A 10215-nucleotide genomic window follows, 5' to 3' on the forward strand; every position below is an offset into this window, starting at 1 on the left:
GTTCAGTTACCAGCTTTGATATTATCAAGTAGATGCCCTCTGACATTTTCTCAGGCTTCCCGTACCTCAGTTTACTAACCTATAACATGGAGGAAATAGTATATAATTCAGAAGTTCTTACGAGAGTTGAATGCATTATTGCATACAAACTAACCAAAACAATACCTGGTGGGTGATAAGCCTCAATTATGTTAGTGGTTAAAATGAACATTACTAATATTTCAATTTCAGCACCAGTTTTTACAGTTACTTGTTGAATTGTGTCAGAATTTGACTTCGATTGTGAACCAAATTAACTTAACCAAATAAAGACGCTCCCAGGTCAATGGCCACCGCTATGTACATAGAAGGATGGATTTCAGCCTCAAGGTAATACAGTTTCATAGTAACTGAATTATCTGACTCAAAGGAGAGTCGTAAACAGTGTAGATGTCAAGAAATACTGTGTGTGTGTGTGTGTGTGTGTGATGGGTACGGTAATCTTAAATCCCACTTAACATTGCCTTTACTCGAGGCAAACTTCGTGGTATTCTCAGGACTTCCTTTCCAAACTGAAAGGGTCCTGATTATTAAAAATTCTCTGAATCCGTGTGCCTTAGCCACAAACAAGGAGCTGTTGTTGTCATCAGAGTATATGTGTTTACATCACTTGCTTTTGGCAGCTGGGGGCCAATGATGCCTGAGCCACAGCTGTGTTGGCACTGGCTGCAGAGGGAAGGCTTGGCCATGGCAAGACTCTCGTCACTTCCTTGAATTCATTTAAGTGAATTCATTCCTGATAATCCCTGTCCTTCAGTTTGCAGAGAACAATCATTAAGACTTGCTGTTATGCCTGTGGAGAAGGCTGTCCATTGTCTCTCCATTCTTCCAGTTATGTATTTATGGGCTCCAAGTATTATTTATTTATGTCAACAGCTGTCACCTTATCAACAGCGGTGCTTAGTTGGAACTGCTCACACCTACACTTCCCAGAATTTTTAGCAACATTCTAATCTTAGGCACGGTTGACCCGTTGGGCTGCTTTGTTGGCACCAATATTTATGGGATTGTTTCTTCCTCCATAAATAGAAGAAATCCTAGTAGAGTTGTCTCCCTCCTCTCTGTCTTGGACTCACATGGGCACGTGTATACAACACATGCACACACACACACACACACACACACACACACACACACATGCTAATGCAAAGAGCAGATCTCCAGCTAGGATCTGAAAGAAATCATGACTCGAATAGAAGTGCTTGCTTTACAGGCAGAGGACCTATACAACGTTGGTTTTATTTCATGTCTTATTTTATAACTCTTTGGTAACATTTTCATCGGATCTGTCTTTGTGTAGGAATCCTTGGGCCTTTTGCCTTTGAGAAAAGTTTCTTTGTGCTCCTTTAAGTAGGCAGATATAGTAGAAAAGGTGAAAAGATAGGTGGGGACAGAGAAGGCAACCCATTCACATCTGGAAAAATGCTGGGAGGTCTGGTGAACCTTATGAACTAGACAAACTCCTTCTGGAAGAACTACAATTTAAAGTTATTTAAAATCTTGGGGGGCCTTGGGTGGCTTAGTCATTTGACTTCGACTCAGGTCATGATCTCACAGCTTATGAGTTCAAGCCCCGTGGCAGGCTCTGTGCTGACAGCTTGGAGCCTGGAGCCTATTTCAGATTCTGTGTCTCCCCCTCTCTCTACCCCTCCCCTGCTTGCACTCTGTCTATCTCTCTCTCTCAAAAATAAGTAAACATTAATAAAATTTTTTTCTAATTTAAAGTTATTTAGAATCTCAGTGAGTATCTGCATAAATATGTGTGCAGGGTAAATTTTAAGCCCGTATTTCACATTTTAGCAGGTTTTTTAGCATGCTTCTGTTGTATAAACACAGTGGAAAAGACCTAGATTAATTAGAATCCAACCCCAGGTTTGTCTCTTATCTGTCAGAACTTGTGAAATTTAAAAAACAAAACAAAACAGAACTTGCTGGACTCAGTTTCCTCCTCTATAAAATAACCAATAGAATAAGGTGAGTTCAAATCCATTCACATTCAGATTCTATTGTTATATGCCCATTTCCCAAGTTCTATTTGCATATTATTTATTTATTGTTCTTTTCCTTAGTGTGTGTCAGTCATCAAATAGAACCTGGGAAAGATAAAAAAAAAAAATTTACTGGGCTTTATACCTGTTTTCTCCTCAAACTGGTTATTCTAATTCTGGAACATCTTTTGAAATGGGCTGAAAACCTACTAAGAATGATGCCCTTGGGTTGAGAATAGAGGTGTGATTTTTAAAAATCCTAAAACTTTAAGCCTGGAAGAGACCAAAGGGATGAATGACTTAGCTCAGTCATTCCTTCCCCAGGACACTTTACCAATCTGCTGAACTCTAACTTGAGAGCTTCCAATTTCCCAGGCACCGTGCCAAGCACTGGCGGTTCACAGCACAGTCAGGCGGGCTGTTCATACACCCTAACTCTACCCATTAAGAGAAACTCCAAAAGCAGCGATCCAGACCCACTTTTGAGGAGAACTTCTGGGTTGCTGGGGTCTCTGTTTCCTATTTAAACTCTCCAACATCGCATCGAAGGGATCTCCCTTCAGAGTCCAGCTTGTGACCCTACCTCCTCCTCTGATCCTTTTTGTTCCAAAAATTAACATACGTTTTACAAGTCTGCGTGTCCTTTGCCACTCATGGGAACTTCAGTTGCAGCGGATTACTCCTAATGCTGGTGCTGTCAGCCTAGCACAGCTGTGTGTTCCCCACGAACAAAGATTCTGGGCTTTTTTAAGTCATTCCATCTGTGCTTTGTGTCTTAGTTACAGGATGAACTGTTGTTCTGAGCTCATCACCCAATATGGATGTTCTAATACAGTTCATTTCCTACAGACAAGTCCAACTCAATCCCGTTGTAAGAGCCTGACTGCCAGCCTCAGGGGTTGGCTCTATTCCAATGCCTTGTAACTGAAGCTTTTCTCCTGTCACTCTTGGTTCGGTAGAGTCAACATTACCACCAAGTCCTTAAAGGATGATCAATGGCATTCCAGAGAAGGTGCCAAGCTGTTTCTTCCAGCCAAGCCTTCAGCTCAGCAATGGGGACCCAGCCTTCCTGGAATCCCCAGATGACTTCTTCCTCACATGACTCCATGGGCAAAACTCATGGAATTTGAACTTCCTCTCATATTGTTCCTTTGAAAAAGTAGTTGCATGGCACTTGAGGGAGGTGATGGTTACATAAGAAGAAGAAATAAGAATAATTCTTTCTAGTTTACAAAATACTTTCATATGGATTGATTTGGTTATCTTGGCAATGTTGTAAATAAAGTGGGAATTATTTCCATTTGACACTTGCAGAAAATGAAAAGGGCAGGCCTGAATCCTACATAAAGGCTTATCTTTAAATGTTTATCCTTTAAAGAGATTTTTATTCTTTAAAAAGAATTTATCAACTATTTCTCTAAATTTCTCTCCCCAAAACAATCTAACCTTCCTCTTGGACTTTGAGCCAATGCATTTTGTTGCTTGGGAGATGATTTTAAGAAAATCCTGATTGTTAATTTGATCTCCATCTGACTTCCTTACGAATAAGGTTTCTTTGTTCAAGAAAAAGAAGAGTATACATTTCAAAGCAATCCTTCTAACAAATATGAGTGTCTTCAGTGTCAACGGATGAAAACACACTTTATCAGGCCTACTGGAAAGAACCAGAGAACAGGCTTTGTGGCAACTTCTTATGTGAAAGTTCGGATTAAAGACGTAACAAGCTCTTCCTGTGTATCTTTTTAAATAACACAAATATCCAGCTTCCATTCAATGCTTAGAGCCATAGAGTGATAAATCTTAATTATTTCAAATACACCAAAAAACAATCATTCTCTGTTTCCCTATGCCTAGTAACAGTATTTTCATCATAATTTCCCGATGAGTAAAAGCAAGTTTTTCAATCATATTCCCCAAGTGATTCTTCTAGAAATAGAACCAGTTTCCTGGCATTCCCCCTACCTTGCAAATATTATGGCAGTTGATATTCCAAAACCTTCCAGGCTCCGCTCTATGTTCAGATAAAGACGCATTATGGTGGCAAATTCGTTATTTGGACTCTTACCATCTGCCCTCAAATGTTCCTTCTGTGAAACTTCTTGCATATCCTTAATTCCAGGCAAATCGGGATTTTTCCAGGTTAGAGTGAAGTCCTGCCTCTGTGCACTTTGACTTCTGATCCGCATGGCCAACGTGACCTCCTCGTTTGTACCCCTGTCCACACCCCAGTGAGGTGTAGAAATGCCAGTTTCATCACCCTGTCCCCAGCATCTTTTTTAGTGTTTGCCAAATCGATAAGCAAAATTTTTTTCTAATTGCTTTAATTTCCATGTCTTTGATTATCACTAAGAATAAGCATTGTTTTTCAGATGTTTATTAACCATTTGTATTTTTTTTTTTCCTGGCTTGACTTTTTAAGTCATTGTTCTAAGTTTTTCTATGGAAATGTTTACTTTTTCTTAAGAACTGCTTCTTTGGAGCTTTTATGTACCATGGATATTGGCTTTTTTTCACTTCTGTTACAAATCTGTGCCCATTTGTCTTTGGTCTTTTAACTTTTTATGTTCTGCACAAGAGCTCAAAATGTTTGTGAAATCACATCTGTCGATCTTTCCCATTTTGTATTTTAAACTAGGAGTCAACCTCAAAAAAAATGTTTTATAAAATGATTATAAAAATATTCTATGTTTCCTTCTAAACTTTCATTTTAAAGTACATTTAAACTTTTAATCCTTCTGGACTTACTTTAGGTTTTGGTATGAAATAGGCGTTTACGTTCATTTTCCCCCAAATGAACAACCAGTTATCCCAACTATGTTTCTTGACTGAACCATTCTTTATCAAGACATCTTGATAATCCTTTATCAGTTTTAAAGGCCACCTTGTCACATAGTGAAATTCTGACTTATGTATCACCACTGTGTCTTTTTTTTTTTTTTTTTTTTACCATTCACTTGTTTAATTGGTATCTTGATCAACAACGCAGTAGAGTGTAACATACCTAAGAATTGTATCGTTAAGTTTCTTATGGGAAACAATTAGCCAGATTCGCTAAGAGATTAAGTATACAAAAGTCTTCAAACAAAATTAGGCTAAACTACAAACACAAGTGTGCAAGGTTTTCATAGAAAATATAATCTCCTTAAGACAAGGTCTTTTTACCCAAAACTTCGCAGGTGTGAACCTGTTCCATTGTGACCAGCTATCCTAATACCACAAATTTACAGGAAATGGGTGCTTACCCCTAAACAATAAAGGAACTTATATGATCAGGGTCTTTTTTTATTTAATCTTAGTATAAAAAAGCAAATAAGGAAATTATCTTAGACTTTATTTAACATCTTAATTTCAAAAGACTTTATTTAAAACAAAACAAAACAAAAAAAAAACCTAGAGTTTCCAAGGTGTGTGGGCCTCAGAGATTAAAAACTGACATTTACAATGAGGACCCAGAGACACCATGGGGGCCTGAGAACCCTCATCAACGAGATTTCACTACAGTTTCACAGTTTGAGGGCTACATACCCCACTGCTATTCTCCTCTTTACCTGTTATTTATTCAACTGCCTACTCGCGGGGAATTTACTCCAACCTTATGAAGTTCCAGGCACTGTCACGCTGATTCTTGCGGAATTTCATTCTCAACATCTCAGAGCCCAGGTTTCCACCTGCCATTGAACAGGACCCCCTGAGATTATCTTTGGCTTTGAGGGGAGAGGGGTGGTAAGAGGGCCTCCCTTCCCCACGGGTTTTGTGTACCATTCAGCAAAGCTAGAATCAGCTGTGCATGTGACAGACTATGTTTCAGGCCATGATACTATAGACCTTTTCCACTATCCCTCCAAGTTTCTAGGTTATTTTCACAACTATTAAGAACAGGTGTCTATCTATCCTTGAACTGTAGAGACCCTGACATCCTGTGAGCACTTCCCTGCTCAAACACAACTAGAACTCCCCGATGTGTCTGGGAGCAGTTTCCCCTTTTCTGTAGCTATGGGTTTTTCCGGCCAAAGAGCTTGAGGAAGAAAACAAGGCAGAATATTGTTGAAGTGGTAAATACATGTTTAGATTGGCTGGACTATGGTTTCCTAAGCGGCGTTAAGCAAAACTGAGAATTCAGTGACATTGTACCCAGGATACCACTTCTCCACTGTCTGAGTTCTTCACCCTTTATGGCACACCCCTCCCGCTGGTAATGCCCTTCGATACTCAGTACCCTCTGGCTGCTTCCGGTTTACTGTTGCTCCCAACCAAAGTGCTAAATCGGTTACTTACAGACCCTAGTTTAAATGAATGTGTTCATTTATTTTTTTAGGAGAATATTTACATTCCTTTAATTGTGGAATGAATGAATGACATCAGAGGGCATGTGGATGCAAAAATCTGGTGTTCTCCTTACCCTCAGCACAGCAAGAGACAAACTGTGTAATGGGAACTCTACCCCTACTTAAAAAAAATAAATAGGGGTGCCTGGGTGGCTCAACCCGTTAAGTGCAGACTCTGGTTCACTTCACATCAAGTGAGGTTCAGTTTGTGAGATTGAGCCCCACGGGGTACATGAGGTCCAATTCCGCATTGGGCTCTGGGCTGACAGCATGGAGCCTGCTTGAGATTCTCTCTGTCCCTCTCTCTCTTTCTCTCTGCCCTTCCCCTGCTCATGCTCTCTCTCTCAAATATAAATAAAAATAAACTTTAAAAAAATTATAGAAATTGACTGCCATTTTAGAGGGGCAGGGCGTGTACACCCGTGAGGCATGTCAACAACAGTTCCCATCAGTTTGTGGCTGTGTACAAAACAGAAGTGTTTGCAAGTCAACCTGGTAAATCTCAACATGCACGTGCTCTGATTTTAAGTCTTAATGCTTATTGCCCCCATTCAGCAAATTTAGTAATCAGAGCACGAAAAGCTTAAATAATGTGCGCAAGGTTATAACCCTTGCTAGTATTACTAAGTGTGGCCATTTTGTAAGATTGCTCTTAATTTCGATGATGGTTGTATAAGTAGCAGTGGTCTGTTACAGGAAAAGAAAATAAATAAAAGGCTGTGCAAATATTCTAATAGATTATAGAATATATGCTTATCTATTTTTTTAAATTTTTTTAACATTTTTTTATTTTTATTTTTGAGACAGGGAGAGACAGAGCATGAACTCACGGACTGTGAGATCATGACCTGAGCCGAAGTCGGCCACTTAACTGACTGAGCCACCCAGGCGCCCCTATGCTTATCTATTTTTATTATTTCTTTCCTATCTGTAATTTCGCACCAATGTGTGTTATTATCAAGATTAGTTTAATAGGTGTCGTCACGGAAAAGCCACAGGTATCATTTATCTATATCTCTTCCACCTTGATCTTCTTTCTGTACTTTCTCCAGTAACTTCCCATATCTAGGATATCAGGCTCACATAAATGAATTTTTCATTTCAAAAAAAGGAAAAGGAAAAGAAAAATTACCAATTTTCAAGGCCCATCAGTGAGAAAATAGAGTTATCACTTTATATATATTAGTGGGAAGGAGCAGGGAAATGATTGTAAGGGTCAATGTTTGGATTTTTTCTCAGTTCAGGGAAGGAGCTAAATTGCAAAGTACTTCCCAGATTTATACTGGTTCATGCAGAGCTTATATGAATTCATTCTAAAGTGAAAATAAATTTAATCTTCTCGAGAATATTTGTATTTTAAGAGATTGCTAAAGCTAATACATTACTAACCAGTGGAAGTCGTGAGACTGATATTTGTAAGTTTCCTTGGTGGCACCTTCTTTATTCCAGCCAATCTACCTCCCAGGCACACCTGAAGAAGAGGGTACCCCCTATTCTGTGTTATAATCGATAGGGAGATGTGTGTGCTTTGAGTCAGCAAACCTGGAGTCTGCGAATCAGCAAATTCCCTCAATTTATATAGTCACCAAGAGGATGAACTCTCTGCTCATCTCTGCTTGTTGCTTTTTCCATCCTCTGTTCCTTTATTTAGCCTTCTTTGGGAAATGGGATGTTGAAATCAGAGTTTTCCCCGGGGGAAAGGGATCTCAACTCAACAGGTAGTACTGGGTGATAGCAATACACAGTCTAAGGAATCAAATCTCAGCTATTGGGCTTACCTGGTGATTCCTCTCTTCACATCACAGCCTTAGGGAGCCCCTCCTCCAGTGTACCTGTGGTTCAATCACTTCTTAATGCTGTTTGGAAAGACATCGCTAATATCTGACCAGCAGCTTACTGGCATTCATGCAGGTCCACTGATTCATAAGCAACTCCTGGTGCATGTTGCTGCCCTTGTAGGCAGACAAGCCCAGGACACACCCCCTTCAAGAAGGAAAAGAGAAATACTTTTATGCTGACTCTCCCTCCCACTTGGAGTCAATACCAGGCCTGGTAAGAGGAAGGAGATCTGAGCCCAAGACCTAACGATTCTTGCAGCAGATTTCTGAAACCACAAAAGGAAAGTGGGGGAAAAAATGCTCTAGGGGAACGCGGAACACTTCTGTCCTAGATCAGTTTGTTATCAAATGCCACTCTGTCGAGTTTCATGTCCAGCCTCAGGACACCCGCGGGTCATACCCCATAAAGCGGAAGGAATGCGGCCCTTCGTGTATAATTCCAATGGCGGGGGAGGTGGGCAATTCCAGTGGAGTGAAGATAGGGGTCAATATTATTTTTCCTTTTCTGACTTCTTTCCCAGACAAAGGAACCTCAGACTTACCCGTGGGATAATATGGAATGGGCAAAAGAGAACAACAGCGTACATGCTGAGGGTGGAATGCTCTTTGGCCTTAGAAAACCTAGAATGGAATCATGTTAACTTTTTAATACATGCTTCTTTGCTTTCTAAGGACCCATCTGATTTGAAAATTACCATACACACGTACACACACACACACACACACACACACACACATATATTTTTTAAGTGTTTATTTATTAATTTTTGAGAGAAAGACAGCACAAGCAGGGGAGCGGCAGAGAGAGAGGGAGAGAGAGAAAATCCCAAGCAGGTTCAGCACTCTCAGCACAGAGTCTGATGTGGGGCTTAAACTCACAAACTGCGAGATCATAACCTGAGCTGAAATCGCGTGTCAGACGTTTAACTGACTGAGCCACCCAGGTGCCCCTAACACCCTTATATTCTGCAAGTGACTTGAGGTGGCTCACCATGTCAATGCATTTAAAAACATTATATTGGACTAGAAATAAGGAAACGTGAACTATGAAAGTTCTACGTACACTACACAAATGATAGAAAGGGAAGCTATAGAGTGTCAATGGAGAAAAAGAATGCAAATAGAAACCTATGAGGTATCTACACTATTTTATAAATTTGAAGCTTAAGTTTAGGAGAAGAGCTTCCTAGCATTCAAGAAAAGGGGAAGTCAATCAGGTACATTGTTCTCATCACAGAAGAGAAAACATTCATCTTCTTCAGAAGGAGAAAATGATCTTCAGAGCACTGGATTCTAATAGAAATATCTCTTTTAGAGTGAACAATTCTCCGAATAAAATTGGAGCTCATAATTTCATGCTGAAGACCTTTGGCCTAAACACAATGTGCTCTTCTTGTTTCCAATACCAATTGAGCCACTTGGTCTATAGCCTAATTTTTCATGATCAGGACTAAGTCTGGTCCAGTGGAGAAGTTATCAAGAGAACAAAGACGACTTGACAACCCCTAACTGTTCAAAGGCATCAGCCATCCCTCCTTTGTCGGCCACCAGCCTGGGCAAAATAGACCTGATCTCGTAGTCTAATCAAGTCAATGTCACTCTCTGCTGTGCCCTTTCTGCAGGGTTTTGCGCATTTTCCAGATCCACCAATTGCAAATGGAGACCAAATTTCCTTTCAGTACAGAAGGTCGAGGGCTTCCAGAAGGTCCTCACTCAGTTGATCTGATGTCTGAAGTTCTAGAATTAAATGCCATCTTTTCAGTTCAGTGCTATTTGTTTCCTATTGTCTGTGTTAAAATGCAAGTGCATGTAGGAGCACAGAAGTCACTGACACCACAGTGGGAATGTGTTTATAAAATGGTACTAATAGTCTATTAATTACTTAGGGAGGGAAGTGGCCGTGGAATTGGAAGGGGGTCAGGCGAAGGAGTAAGACAGACAAAATGGCCAATTACTCTGGAGCTTAATGGGGGAGGGCTTGCAGCTCAGATAGAAGGTCTGTTAGTGACCTCCAGCTCATCGTGT

The 10215-nt window shown here is 40.2% G+C and overlaps 1 protein-coding gene across 1 annotated transcript in view; it reads right to left on the reverse strand.

The window, feature by feature from the left end:
* Window positions 1-8588, reverse strand: part of ADGRF1 (adhesion G protein-coupled receptor F1) — a 41219-nt gene extending 32631 nt beyond the window's left edge. The window contains exon 1 of the mRNA XM_040473710.1: window positions 8131-8588. The gene's annotated coding sequence lies outside the window, so the exon portion shown is untranslated. The remainder of the gene's footprint in view (window positions 1-8130) is intronic.
* Between the last annotated feature and the right edge of the window lie 1627 nt (window positions 8589-10215).

Source organism: Herpailurus yagouaroundi, unplaced genomic scaffold (genome assembly GCF_014898765.1).
Source record: "Herpailurus yagouaroundi ecotype Mexico unplaced genomic scaffold, PumYag 139, whole genome shotgun sequence".
NCBI classification, from domain to species: domain Eukaryota; kingdom Metazoa; phylum Chordata; class Mammalia; order Carnivora; family Felidae; genus Herpailurus; species Herpailurus yagouaroundi.